Below are 15,816 nucleotides of genomic sequence, written 5' to 3' on the forward strand. Positions count from 1 at the left end.
CGTCCAAATAATACATAAGCTATATTGGAATCAAACAGCCAAGCTTCCAGTTCATGACTCGATAGTGATCACTATATACAAACAACAGAGGCATAGCTAAAGGAGCCCGACAAGGTTGCATACTGTCCCGTTTTTTATGGACAAACGAAATGACCTAAGAGAACGAAATGAAAGAGAAGACATTAAACTTGAATAAAATTATCAACAAAATAAAGGAAAAGACCTGAAAATCAACAAAGATGTGTGTGTGTGATCACTTTACCTTATTTTTACTAATAAAACAATACGAATAATATGTTTGTTGATAGTTTGTTTTATTTCCCGTTTAGATAAAAATTATTTCCTCTATATTGTATCGAGTTTCAACAGCGCGAAAGTACACAAAATCCGCTTAGAACAGACGGTAAAAGTAAATCGGGATTTCCCGTTTTCAATAAAACATAGACTTTTGACACGGCCACATAAATATCAAACCGTGTGCTCCGAATTTCGCGGCTGTTTTTTCCCCAGTCACGTCTCCGCTACGCTTGTAACGATAAAACTCCCAGCGGTAAGATTTACGTCAATTGTAATTGAATCAAATGCATTATTTAAGTAAAATATGGGGTTCACACTTTTCACTTTTGGGTTTTCAAATCGGTATTGATTTCGCTACTTCGGATATTCCCGAGAGCATGCAAATTATTTAGGCCCTCAATTTTGGCCTTTCCATTAGTCTATTTATAGATACATAAGCTAACTTCTAAATTAGTTAGATCAAAAGTAATGGTAAGTATTAAATATGATTATTTTTTCTAGAGAAAGTGGATTTCAATCTATTTCTGAATAACATAACTTTAACTAAAAGACTTAATCTTTTAGATAGGAATTATCGAAAAAGGGAAATTGCCATCCTATCCTATAGTCAAGCAGCACTAAACGCGATCAACTCAGTAACCATCAATTGGAAGTTGGTCAAAAAATGCCTTGAGAAGCTCAACAAATTAGGCAAAGAAAATAAAGTCCTCCTACTCTCGGTGCCTGCTCACTAAGGGATAGAAAGAAATGAAAAGCAAATGATCTAGCTAGAAAAGAAGCGAACATTCCACTAACTGGACCAGTACCGTTCTGTTTTCCAAACGGGAACCAACTGAAAGCGGAACTGAAGAATCTGAAAGACTCCATCCGTAACTTAGAATGGGTGTCCTCCAACGGTCTAGGACACTCGAAAAAGTTCCTCAGAATTTACGGCCGAGAAAAATTAAAGGTTTTCCTTAATTTAAGTAAAAACAATCTTCGGATTGTCACGGGGTTTATAACAGGATACTGTCTCCTCAACAAACACCTCAGTAGGCTGAAGCTGGGAAGCAATGGCGAATGCAGATTCTGTGGGGAAAATGGGGAAACACCAGAACGCCTTATCACTGAGCGCGCCGAGACGACGACCATTCGTGCCATGAACTTTGGTACGGTTGATTTCGAGGATGGAGAGCTGGCCTCTGTGGAGCCATCTCAGATACTGGCTTTTGTTAAAGCCCTGAGACTGTATGATGAGTTATAACTCGTTATAACTCTAGAAAAGGGAACACAATAGATCTGTAAGGTCGCGGTGATTAATTCCCCTCCTAAACATTCTACATTCTACAACTAAAAGACTATAACTAAAAGAATTTCGGACTTTCGTATTTCGGATTGTATTTTTTCACTCGTGAAGAAGTTGGGTGCAGTCAAGCATGAGTCCACTGAGAATAACTGCATTGGAGCGTTTTATGCGTGATTGCCATATTGTTGAAATTTTCATATTTGGATTGCTAAAGATTTTATAATTGATAGATATGAATACGGCCTAGTATAACATAGTACTACTAGTACGGATAGTAGACAACTTTCACGATAAACGCCATTTATTGAAAGATCGAAAATCAGATAATGTCTTATATTTTCAAAAAAGCACAATTTTCTCATTAAATAATATTTATTTTAGGTATAGGAATTAATAAAACAAAAATTTTATTAAATACAAAATACAGAGTGTTCCATTTAAAATGGTGGAGAAAAATACAACATTTAGTTTTGACTCGCCCTGTATACATCAAACAAGATAGCAAACTATGGTAGACCGAATTTTGAATTGATTGATATTTTGAATATACAGTACTTCCTGTTAAATTTTTTTTTTGAATTTAGAATCATATGAGGGTTTAAATAAGCAGTAATTTCAGTTTATAAATGGTTATATTAACCGTTTATTAAACAAAAATTACTCAGTATAGTATATGACATTATGATATTTTTGGAACGGAAATTTAACGATAAATCCACTGAGTTAAAAAAATATATACATTAAATATATTCCACTCAAAAATATACAACATTGATTTGAAAATATGTTTGAATCACCCTGTATGTAAAAAGTAAAATAATTTCAAATAAAAAGAAGTAAAATAATTTCAATATGTGCGTTACCATTGCCCTCATATTATGTAAAAAATTGAAAAAAAAACTCACAAACCAAAAACCTAATATACGGCTTTTTCGGCAGATATTTCGAATATAATTAATAATTCAATTTAAGAATAAAAATGTGATTTTTCATGCCTTGAATAGAGTCAAACTACTGAATAATATTCGCAAAATTATCGCCGCTGAGATTTAACGTCATTTGTAGCGGAATCAATACATGCCTACCTTAATTTAAGTGAAAAATTTAATTCAGATTTTACTCTTCCAGTATTCAGATGAGTATCGATTTCACACCTTTCAGAGTGTGTGTATAGCGCATACAAATTTTATGCACTTCTAAATTTTACCTGAATTATTAATGTCATATAAAAGCAAACTATTTCCTTGGAAAATTAGACTGGGAAATACCAAAATATAATTCGTAGTATCATGTCTGTATTTCTAAAAATATATAATACTTAATTCTCCTGGTTGGTTGGTTGAAGTGACGAGTGCGGCCGCTTGTCGAACTCCAATTAGCAGAATTACCGTTTTGATACCACTCACTCTGAGACTCTATCCCTAGGGATGGAAAAGTTGGACTGTTAACTGTTTTATAACCACAGGTACAGTTAACAGGGAATGACACAGGAAATGCAAAACCGTTTCGCCTTCCTTCGGGTCCTTGCAGCTTCGGCAAACTTCGTTAAAAGGTATGCCCATTCTCGCCGCATGTTCACCAATTGGCCAGTTGTATATACTGTCGTAAGCCTGGCGATATATCCTTACGCGACTTAGTTATGAGCTCCCCCGATTTCTTAAGGTCGTATTGGGCCAAGTTTTGCTCGCTGTATTGCAGGTGCTTAAAGTTTTCCATCTACTGTTCACCATAGACAGAAAATGGTGGTAAATGTCTTTTTTAATGGTATGGGAGGGAGTAAAAAACTTGATGCCTCTGATGCATCTAGCTTAAGGCCCGATTCTCGCCTTGCTAGTTCATCAGCGCGATCGTTCCCTTCGATGTTCCTGTGGCCTGGAACCCAAAGCAAGGTTATATCGTACCTACTGCTTGTCCTACCTACTGCAGATATGGTAGAGGAGTTCAGCGCCGACATATCTGCTTGGCTGTCAGTGATTATTGCAGTTTTCCGCCCATAGGGTGTCTCCTCTTTCAACCATTCGCAGGCCTTCCAAATGGCAAGTAACTCTGCCTGAAAAACACTTGATCTATCCGGAAGCCGGTAAGACCTTGCGATTTTAAGGCTCTTCGAGAACACCCCCGAACCTACATCTGAATCTATCTTGGATCCGTCAGTAAATATCAAATACCTAGACTAGTTAGTGAGTCTCCCACTCTTTCAATTCAGACTAGAAAGTTCTTGCCATGTTCCAACCTAGGTGTCAGATAGTTTGATGGTCCAGAAATAATATCCTTCGGTATTCTTCCTAGAATACTGATGTGACCGTAGAGTTTTTTCCTTCAGCAACCAGTTTCTCTGAGCCTGATTGCACTACTAGAGGCTAGATTTTTAATATGATGATCTAATAGAAGGTGGAAGATCACATTTAGAGCATCTGTGTGCGTCGATCTTAACGCTCCTGTAATGCACACACACGCACTCCTCTGTACCTTTCCAACCTTGGAAATATTGGTTGTCTTCTCCAAACCTGCCCACCCTACCAGAGATTCATAGTTAAGGATTGGTCGCACTATGGCAGTGTATATCCACTTAGTCATACTCGGTTGAAGTCCCCACTTTTTTAATTCTCTTATAATTGATGATTGCCCATTCTTAGTTGACCATCTGGTACATAACACTCTCTGCAAGTTAACTATAAACTTGTAATGTGAATATTTTACTGTTGTGTACTGAAGTTCAGCTGGGAAAATTTGATTATCTTTGGCTATGGAATTTAGTTATCTGAAAAATCATCTATATGCTCAAATCTTCTAAACCTTCGTTATTAAAAAAAATGATATTTTTTTTCTTAAATTACAAAGTATGATACATATTCATTACCATTTTTGTGCGCCAATGGAAAACATTTAAGCAAACCGTTTGCAATGCCAGTGCCACCGTCTAATCTAATTTGCTTCCACTCAAAGTAAAGTGGTGTTTTGGCGCGATCCCTTTGGCCCGATTTATGGAATTATCTGAATTAATTAGAATTAATTAGTTAACAAAGATAACATAAGACTCTACAAATGGCATATTGGCGCAGGATTAACCAGATTGCACCTTAGTATTAAATTAGTGTAGTTATAATGGTTAAAATTGGTTTTGATTTGGGTTTCTGGATTGGGACTAAAGGGAATATGACGTATTAGACGGTAAATACATATATAAACAATTTACAATTATTACTTGTTGTTGCTAAGGAGTATAATTAGGGTGGCGCAGGTTGGTTAGGTATCGCCTCGGTTGATTATACGAAAAAGGAAAGATGTAGAAACAAAATATTTAATTGGTATATGTGGGAAGGCAATGTGCATAAATTAAAATTATTTTGAAATGTACTGGGTATGTCATAACTAAGATAAACACAACAGTTATTTTTTCTTATGAATTATTCAATATTTTACTTCATAATTTTGATCCTTGGACACAAAATAAGGCATTTATTATATGGGATAAATATATTTACCTACAAGCTTTGCTTTTTGAGATATTTAAAGATATTTAAGATTGCTTTGTTTAACAGGGGTATCAAAAATTGATCGTTAAATATTTATTTTACATAAAAACTTTGTTATTTCAAATTCTTCTCAATACTTCTTTCAAACTTTATTAGGGTTTCCTCTACCTATCTAGATCAGATTTTAAATACAGAGCATTTTTTCAATAAGATGGCAAACAAGAGGGCTAGTGTCGTCACGGAAAGTTTCAAGTGCCTTTTGGTAGCTTTTTTTAAAACTAATCCGAAATTAGTTTATGGACTTTATTTAAATTTATACCAGTTTACTTTTATTTAATTTACCTATAATGGCTCATATAATGGTTTAATAAATAACATTTTTATTAAATATGTATTTATTATTCTATCAAGAAAAACGAAGAAGTGGTTCTGTGATTTATTTTACAATGACTTGTACATATATGGATTTTCTATAAAAGAACCAACTACGGCAAATTCATTTTCTTCACTTGCAAAGACCGGTTCTTGCCAAATAGTTTTTTTTTTATAAACCACACTACCAGCGTTGCGAAATAGGACATATAGTTTTTATAAGGAATGCTGATCAGTAAGATTCATATTTGGATATCTTTAAGCATAACCCCTTCAGGCCAAGAAACAATTTTCCTCACAAAATAAAATCACTAGTAACATGTCCATTCGTTCCGCCAGCAGATACTGCTCCATTTTTCTTAATAAAATAATGAATACTTACTTATTAAACTATTGTAGGTAAATTTAAGTAAACTGTTATAAATCTAAATAATAATGTCCTAACCTAATAGTTACTAACTGTCACTAGAAAATTGCCATGCCGACACCAGCCATCTTAATTGCCATTTTTCGAAAAATTGCTTTTTCTTCAAAATCTGAGCTAGATAGGTATAGGAAACCCTAATATAGTTTGAAAGAGCATTTGAATCCCCTTTGATTTCGTTTACAAAATACAGGGTAAGTTTTTATAGAAAATAAATTATTCTTAAAATAGAACAGCAATTTTTGGTACCCCTGTATAAATTTAAGGAAGGAATGACATTTTTCAGTATAGTTTATTTCCCCACCTTTAAACTCAGCACAAGAATTAATTCTGAAAAGTAATTTGCAGGGTGTTAATAATCTATTCTATTGTAACATGCATATTTAAATATCTTTAAATATCTAAAAAAAACAAAGATTTTAAATATATTATCTAACCCTTATAATATATGCTTTTCTTTGGACTCAAGAATCCAAAAATGAAATAAAATACCGGGTGATTTATAAGAAAAAATATAACTATTGTATGGATTTTAGTTCTGAAACACCCTGCATATTTCAAAATAACGTATCGGGCTTTTCAGTCACCTAAAAGCTCGTGAAAGAAAACCCATTTCTCTGTAACCATCGTGTCAAATACTCGTCAGCGAGTAATGGCAATAATAGTAGTATATTATTATTTAACATTTAACTGCAAAAATTATTGATATCATACTTTTAATGCACCTATTTGTTCATTCAATAATTTATCAAACACGTTATATATTTTCTACATCATTTCAGAAACATATATACACTAAAATGCTTTGTATTGAATTATTTTTTATGTGATTTTAGAAGAAAATATCCCTTTGAGAGAATTAGTTTACTTTAACAATTTTTAGTATGTTTATTTTTCTAGACATACTCCTTTAAATATTTTCCGTCCCAAGATTTAATTGGTTAATGAATAAACGAGTTTATATATAAAAATATTCCTCGAGCAATTTTTCTGATATAATTGAGAATAAATAAAAGAACAATGTTATTTTATAATTAAAGGCGTGCACATCTGCCTTTATTTACTTTTAATTTCCCATAATATTACCATATTCTCTTATATATTCTAGATACTACATATGCAAATCCATTTAAACATGTCAATGCGAAAAGCTCTTTGAATGGGTGGAAGTTTAATTTTAATAGCATTTCCAATATTCGCCGAAATTTAATGTACGATACAGTGTAAACATGCATTCATCCATGATGTATTTTCCGGTACAGATCATAAATAATTGTTTCTTTGGGTGATTTATTCTAGGGTTGTTTGTGTGGCTTTAACTGATATAAATGGTCGGAGAAAATTTTTAAATCTAATTGTTGCTTAATGTAAAGAGATATTTATTAAGAATTAACAAAAATTATCTACTTTTAACTTATAACTTTTTAATTTTTCGAGATTTCGATTTTTTAAAAAATCGAGATTTGGTATGTTAGTATATGACAAATTACGATTGATTAACGTATTCAATTATTGTTTTCGGCAGGGGCGGATACAGAAATTTATTTTAGGAGGGCCCAAATAAAAAGTAATATAGAATATGCTTTTTAGAGCGCCATTTTTAACCCAAAAGCCTAATATTTAACCCAATTTATAGATTTTAGGGGCGGCCACATGCCCCCCCCCCCTCTGTATCCGCGACTGGTTTTCGGTCACTTCCTGTTTCACCGGAATTTACTACAACTTTTGATTTTTAAATAACACCCTCGGGTTATTTTGTTACTTTATTCGATAAGAATGACACTCTGAATAGAATGACATATATCATATGTCAACTTTTAACATTTTCGAACATAGTTTATTTGAAATTGCAACATGCGATTCAGAACGACAATTTGACTCGATATACCAAGTGTGTAATACCAAATTATTCGTAAAAAAAATATATTTCCAAATATGCTAATGAACCACCCTCGTTCCATTTGAAAAAAATTGAGATATGATTAAGAATACGATTTGGGCATCTTTTAACCGACCAGGACAAGACACTAAAAACAGATAGAAGATAAAATCTATTTTTCCAAGCCTCATTGATTAAAAATTAGTGTTTTTAACACAGCCATGGTACTCTAAATGGAAATTTAAAATACCACTTTTTTAAGCAAAAAAGTTGACATATGATATGTCATTCTATTCAGAGTGTCATTTTCTATCGAATTAAGTAAAAATATACCGGGGGTGCCGTTTAAAAATTAAAACTTGTAGCACAGATAACACATAATCCAGATGGCCATTGCTTACGGAACAGCATGTTTTCGATGAGACAGTTCCCTATTAATGACACAGAGGGCGCCTATAGCCAAATCTAATAATATTTTTAAAACGAACGAATTTGGAGCCACACCACGGCCACGCGATGTGAAGCGACGTAGCCGGTTGTTCATATTTATAAGCAAATTCCCGGTCAAACCCAGGGAAAATGTATATTCGGACTTTAATACTATACAATTGGATATGAAAATACTAGTCGCAGTGGATGTTTGAAAGTCAGAATTTCTAGATGCATATATATTCTATTTATAGCCATGAAATTTATAATTTAGATTTTATTTTTATTATTTGTCTCTTAATATTCATTAGCTGAAAATAAGGGTAAAGGTTATCTATATAGTAATAAATAAAATTTGGCACATAGGTTCCTTAAGTGATGTAAATGAGCACTAAGAAGGGATTTTTTGAAAATTCGACCGCTAAGGGGGTGAAATTAGGGATGAAAAGCTGCATAAAAATTTGTTAAAATCTGGTTTAAGAGTATGAAATTTTTCACGAGTGCTCCTTGACTGACGTAATTGAACACTAAGGGGCAATTTTTGGAAATTCGCTCGTTAAGGGGGTGATATGGGGGGTACTTTTGTATACAAAAAAAAGCATGTCCTAGGACTACGAAATTTTGCACAGAGGTGCCTTAAGTAGCGTAACTTAACAGTTCGATTATACAAAGCGATTTTAGGAAATTCTTCTACTAAGGGGTGAAACTGGGGGTGAAATTTTGCATACTTTTTTAAAATTAGTCCGAGGAGTTTGAAATTTGGAAATTGTTAATTAAGTGACGAAAGTGAGTACTCAGAAGCAAATTTTGGACATTCATCCCCTAAGAAATAAGGGATGAAAATTGGTATAAAAATTTGTTAAAATCGGTTTTAGAAGTATGAATTCTGCGTAGACGTTCCTTATGTAACTTAATTTAGCACTAAGAGGCAATTTTAGGAAATTTTCCCTCTAAGGGGGTGAAATGAAGGGTGAACGTTCTGAAAAAAAAATCTGTCCTAGAAGTATGAAAATTTGTACAGAGGTTCATCAAGTGATGAAAGTTATACTCAGAAGCGAATTTTGGGCATTCATCCCTTAAGAAATAAGGGATGAAAATATGTACTAAAAAATTTGTTAAAATCGGTTTTAGAAGTATAAAATTGTTCGCAGACGTTCCTTATATAAGGTAATTTAGCACTAAGAAGCAATTTTTCGAAATTTTCCCTCTAAGGGGGTGAAATGAGGGGTGAACTTTCTGAAAAAAATCTGTCCTAGAAGTATGAAAATTTGCACAGAGGTTCCTCAAGTGATGAAAGTGAGTACTCAGAAGCGAATTTTAGGCATTCGCCCCATAAGAATTAAGGGATGAAAATTTGTACAAAAATTCATTAAAATCGGTTTTGGAAGTATGAAATTTTGCGCAGACGTTCCTTATGTAACGTAATTTAGCACTCAGGAACAATTTTTGGAAATTCGCCCTCTAACGGGGTGAAATAGGTGTGGACGAAAAAAAATTGCTTGTTATTGCTAAATTACGTTACATAAGGAACAAACAGAATTTCATACTTCTAAACCCGATTTTAACAAATGTTTGTACAAATTTTCATCCCTTATTTCACTCTCTTAGGAGATAAATGTCCAAAATCCACCTGTACAAAATTCCACACTCGTAGGACTGTTAGTTTTAACTAACAATTTATTAAAGTGCAACTATATAAAAATTATACAGGGTGGCGCCTCTCATACGACTCGGAGGCTCCAAGGAGAACGACCAGTTCGTATTAAAATGAAATTTTGTGAGCATATGTAAGTTAATTCTGCGCACGTTTTAAAAATATAGAGCGTTCTACAGGGTGTCCCCAAAAAAAGTTACACATCAAATTTGTGTTTTTTTGTAACGGAATACCCCCTTTATTAATTAATTTTTAGATTCTAAGAGAAAAATAAAGGTGTATTTTATTAGGGAAGTATATGACTGAAATGTAAGGTTTTAGACTTACTTAAGATTTTGAAGAACAATTTTTAAATTTCAAGAAAAACTACCTAAATTGGAATTTACTCTATTGCACTTTAAATCAAATTAAACCCTGACCCATAAAGTTATACAGGGTGGGGCAAAATTAATGCTGAACATTGGTATAACCTGTATAACTCCTTTATTACCCACCCTGTATAACTCCTTTAGTTTAATTGAATCACCCAGAATATTATTCCGATATTCAATGGGAAATTCATGTCACTTCCAAATACTATTAAGGTTGCCGGCCTACCCCTCAAACAAAGATTTTCCTAGATATTTTCATTTCTATGATTTAGTGTGAATAGATCTTTATTATTTGATAAAATCTAGGGTGGCTGTGATATGTCTGACGTTACTTCAACATAGCTGTCAAATTAGTTCAACTTTAGCAACTAGTTATCATTTTGTGTCAGTTGAAACAAAAAAAAATCTAAGAAATTTTCCGAAAATAGAAACTTATCCTACATCAGAAAGAATTGATATGATTCTACTTTTAGATTCAAATTTTTGTTATATAATTATACATTTATATCTAATTTTAATTCTGTGATAATTAATATATGTTTTAAACGTATGTTTTTATTACAGTATTTTATACTACATCCTTTAATTTTTGATAAATTAACACAGCCACCTAGATTTTTTTCAAATAATAAAGATCTACTGACGCAAAATCATAAAAATCAAAAAGTATTGAGTGTAGTCAAGCAAGTATAAATGTATAACTAGGAAAATCTTTGTTAGAGGGGTAGGCAACCTTAATAATATTTTGAAGATATATGAATTCCCCATTGAACACGGAAATAATATACTGGGTGTTCCATTTAAAATAAAGGAGTAACTTGCTTTTCAAAGTGATAAATGTTCAATATTAGTTTTGTCCCACCCTGTATAACTTTTCCTGTCACATTTTAATTTGGTTTAACATATTATGGTTATTGTAACTAAATATCAGGCTATACAGGATAAATTACAATATAGATAGCTGTTATTGAAATTTAAATTTTATTCTTCATTTTCACAAAATGTGAAATATGTCAAAATCCTTACATTCTAGGCACATGCTTCTTTAATAAAACACACCTTTATTTTTTCCTGGAATCCAAAAATCAATTAATATATAGGGTATTCCATTACAAAAAACAACTTTAATGTATAACTTTTTTGGGGGACACCCTGTATAACTATATATTTTTATAAAATGCTTTCAATTAATCTATATATGCTCCCAAAATTTTATTTCGATATAAACTACCATTCGCCCTGGAGCCTCCGCGTCGTATGAGAGGTGCCACCCTGTATAATATAAACATGTGATTTGTATCAGGGTAGATGGTACAACTCAAAACACTTGGCACAACTCAAAAAGTGCCTTTATGGAATTTCTGATGTATCATATTTGGAATTTAGCCTACTTTAATATGCAAGAACGGCACTTTTATATTTTCAAACCCAATATAATTCCTGCTCTTTTCTCAATAATTATAATGAGTGAGCTAATTATTATGCTCACAGTTTCACGCATTAAAATGTAAAAATAAACAATGGTACCAGATGGAAATAAACTAAAATAGGTAAATCATTGTGTAAATAAAACAAGTGAGTATAAAGAGAAATTTTATTAAAAATATGTAGTCAACCATGGACAGTACTGTTTCAAGACAGCTTTCGACTGCAACTCTCGACTGTGCTCTAGCCACGGAGAGTACTGTTTCTGGACAGCATCCTTCGTCAGCATGGCTTGCTTGACTACACTCAAAAATAGCATCACCACCGATATATATATATACATTATATTTTATTAATAACTAATTAGTTTCATGTATGTTATACAAATAAGTCAAGATCATAAACAAGATTTTCAAGAAATCAATGACAATGTTGAAATCATCAAAGGAAATCAAAAAGGAAAATATCTATTACCTGTGGCGGATTCATCTCTCCAAAAAAATCCTATATGGGTATTTCGCCGCTGCAAAAAAATCTACAAAATAAAAAAGTAATTTTTTGTAAACACTGCTGCGTTAATCCAACGGAAACTACCTACTTGTCGGCAGTTAGGTTTAGGTTAGGTTAGGTTAGGTTAGGTTGCTGGGGTTTGGGATCATATTTGATCCCCCACTCGGAGGCGTTGGGCCCATTGCAATACCCCTGTATTGTTTTACCAAACCTTCCTCTCATTCTTTCTTTGCGTTAAAGCACTTCCAGCCCTTTGCAAAGTTCCCGATGTCGCTGATGTTGGCTTCTGCTGCTTCCTCTAGTCCCTCCAAAAAACCTTGCCCTAAATTTTAAAGCGTCGGTATTCCAGTGCCGGACACTGGCACAGCGGGTGCTCTATGGTTTCTTCTTCCTCTCCGCATTTTCTGCAGTAGTCGTCGTCGGAAACTTTCGGCAGTTAGGTTTACTGATAAACAAAAGTGCCTAACGAACAAAAAAATGCTTAACGTTTTGGAAAGTTTATCTCTTTCCGTAGTCGGAAGCAAAAAAAATACAAAGAATAAAAAAATAAAATAAAATATTTAAAAGTAGGTATTCGAGAACACTTTATTTTTTTTTAAACAGATACGTCTACAAAAAAAAACGTAGAACGTCAACGGTTTTTGTAGATATATCTGTTTTAAAAAAAACTAACAGCGCTCGCTGATGAAGCGGACCGTCCGCGACTTCGAGCAAGTACCATGAGTTTATATGAACAACATCGGACGGAGCATACGCGACCCATGTGAAATTGTTCATATAAACTCATGGTACTTGCTTGAAGTCGCGGACGGTCCGCTCCATCTGAAACAGCTGTAGAGTGTTCTCGAATTCTGAAGCTTTCAAATATTTTAAATAGTTTTTTTTTCTTTACTCTTTGTATTTTTTTTTGCTTCCGACGACGGAAAGAGATAAACTTTCCGAAAAGTTAAGCATTTTTTTGTTCGTTAGGCTAATTTGTTTACCAGTAAACCTAACTGCTGACAAGTAGATTCCGTTGGATTAACTCAGCAGTGTTTACAAAAAAAAAATAACTTTTTTATTTTGTAGATTTTCTTGCAGTAGCAAAATACCTATATAGGATTTTTTCGGGTATTATTAGCCGCCACATTGACAGGTTGGCTATTACAACTTGTGAAGGTATCCAGGGATGATGGAAAGGAAAAAAGATATGAATAGGAAGCTCATGTGTAGGACAATGATTTCCCCCATATGATGGAATTGGGGGATAAACCAAGGCTCGCGTAGGCAGGAGCGCATTCCTGAAGTAGATCTGTCATCTATTAGGATCATAGATGAGTATCTACCCGCTACCACAGCAGAAAAAAGAAACTTGGACATACTATTATTGCTGTATTGGATGTTGATTTTCGGATAGTTATATTTTTACTCTTACTTAACTATTTACTCTTATTCTTACTTAATTTAAGAAGTTTCAAACAAATAGACAAAGACATTAGTTGTGATTCTTCAAAAAAAAGTTCAGACTCACCCTACTCAATCCGAGCAAGTCATTCCTTCTTTTAAAGAATAGAAACTAGTTGCAGGAAAATTATAGATATAAATCGGGCGTGGGGTGGGTGGTGGTGTGTGGGGTGCGTTGTGGGCGTGGGGTGGGTGGTGGTGTGTGGGGTGGGTTGTGGGCGTGGGGTGGGTGGTGGTGTGTGGGGTGGGTTGTGGGCGTGGGGTGGGTGGTGGTGTGTGGGGTGGGTTGTGGGCGTGGGATGGGTGGTGTGTGTGGGGTGCGTTGTGGGCGTGGGGTGGGTGGTGGTGTGTGGGGTGCGTTGTGGGCGTGGGGTGGGTGGTGGTGTGTGGGGTGCGTTGTGGGCGTGGGGTGGGTGGTGGTGTGTGGGGTGCGTTGTGGGCGTGGGGTGGGTGGTGGTGTGAATTGAATCAAATGTGAGTTGTGAGTTGAATCAAAATGTGAGGTGTGAGTTGAATCAAATGAATTGCTCCTTACGTTAGTTCTTATTGATATAATAGCAAAAAAGTATAAAGTATAAGCGCAATTTTATTAAAAATATGTTATTCTAAGTTAGAATAACATGGAGTTAAAAAAATATGTGTTACAATTTCTAACACATATATTTTTTTAACTCTAAAGTTCTAAATTAATTGTTCAAAATATAATTGTTATTTTTTTCCTAGGAAAGATAAAACTTCATTAATTTTCATAAATAAATTTATTTCTATTAAATTTTATAGAGCAATTTGTACTACAGTTTTATTTCACATTTTGTAATACTGCTTCGGTGCAGTGCCCCATTGCTATCTGTGAGTTCATTCAAATTATGAAAAATCACTACTGATCTAGAAGATAAAATGTACCTAAGTACCATAATATTATAATCAAAAATGACTAATTTTGTAAATTATTACCTATAATGGTTAGATGAGATGCATGTAAACTTCTTTAGGCTGGTTTCTTAAAGTTAGGTGATATTAATTATCTTCGCATCATCATAGGCTCTAATCAATTGTAGATTATTCTTCAATCAACCTGAAATATGTAATATTATTTACTTTATATCTATGAAAAATTATCATTTTCTTTATGAAAATTTTGAGTTTAAATTTAAATGTGATTAGAATAAATATACGTCACTAATTAACATTTTATCACAGGTAATATTCTATATTACTTTATGATTACTTTTGTGAAAATATTACTTACCTATAATATTTAAACGAGTTCCTGAATGTACAATTTTACTTGTTTATCGCGATGCCGAGTTCTGAATCTTGTATTGGTTGTCTAAAACTGTTTGATTTTGCTTAGTTATATTGTATCCTATATTTTATTAAACAAACTCAAAATAATGTTTATAATTACCTTCATCAGCCTTTATACCATTAAAAGTCATTATTATCAGTTATTATTATGTAGTATGTAGTTATTTCTTTGAGTTATTTGTTGTTGTTTGTTTTCAAAGATCATTTTTGAGGTTAATGTCATATGAAACTTTTCGTAATTAGGCAACTGGTAAATAACATGTGACGATAAATTAATAAAATAATAATGTACGTATTAAGTTAAATATTTATATATTAATTTAACATCCGGTATTACCTAACATCCATATCTATTTCATGTTTATAAATTACATAATTTTTAATTTTATATTATATTCATAATGAAATGAAATATATTTCGATATAACGTTTGGCAACCACGCAACTGAAGTGCAAGCGACATCTGTGCAAGAGAAGCAAAACCTCCCAAAAAAGTTAGAAAAGGAATCTAAAAATTTCAGATTATTCAAATGTCACTCCAATATTTTCCCAAATTGGAGTGAAATTGGGGTGACAATTTTTAACACGTAAGGAGCCATCTGGATTATGTGTTATCTGTGCTTGTAGTCTAAACTCTTGTAGTAGGTTTCACCGGAAATGACTAAAAACAATTGAATGTGTCAATCAATCCTAATTTATGTCATATACTAACATATCAATTCTCGATTTGTATCTGAGGACGCACCAGATCAGATATATCAAGGGTTGGTTTGACAAATTTCAAGATATTAAAAAGAGGACGGAATGGTAAAAATATTTTTTTTAAATAAAACAAACGATTTTCTACAAAACTTTTTATATCAATACATAAGCTCAGTAAACATAAAAAAACTAAACATGCATCGATTCCAGAAATATTCCTGGTACAGGGTGGGTCAAATTG

General features: G+C 33.2%; 1 long non-coding RNA gene across 3 annotated transcripts; it reads right to left on the reverse strand.

The window, feature by feature from the left end:
- Nucleotides 1-14,343: 14,343 nt before the first annotated feature.
- On the reverse strand, nucleotides 14,344-15,134 carry LOC115886835. 3 transcript variants are annotated; one of them, XR_004050952.1, is made up of 4 exons: nucleotides 14,974-15,134; nucleotides 14,815-14,901; nucleotides 14,520-14,640; nucleotides 14,344-14,450 (listed from the first exon to the last, which is right to left on the reverse strand). It is a non-coding gene; the product is annotated as an uncharacterized LOC115886835 (long non-coding RNA). The 3 variants fall into 3 exon arrangements; XR_004050953.1 differs by having other exon boundaries at nucleotides 14,352-14,468; XR_004050951.1 differs by having other exon boundaries at nucleotides 14,350-14,640; nucleotides 14,974-15,131.
- Between the last annotated feature and the right edge of the window lie 682 nt (nucleotides 15,135-15,816).

The sequence above is a fragment of the Sitophilus oryzae genome, unplaced genomic scaffold (assembly GCF_002938485.1).
Source record: "Sitophilus oryzae breed Bouriz unplaced genomic scaffold, Soryzae_2.0 scaffold_499_pilon_pilon, whole genome shotgun sequence".
NCBI lineage: Eukaryota > Metazoa > Arthropoda > Insecta > Coleoptera > Curculionidae > Sitophilus > Sitophilus oryzae.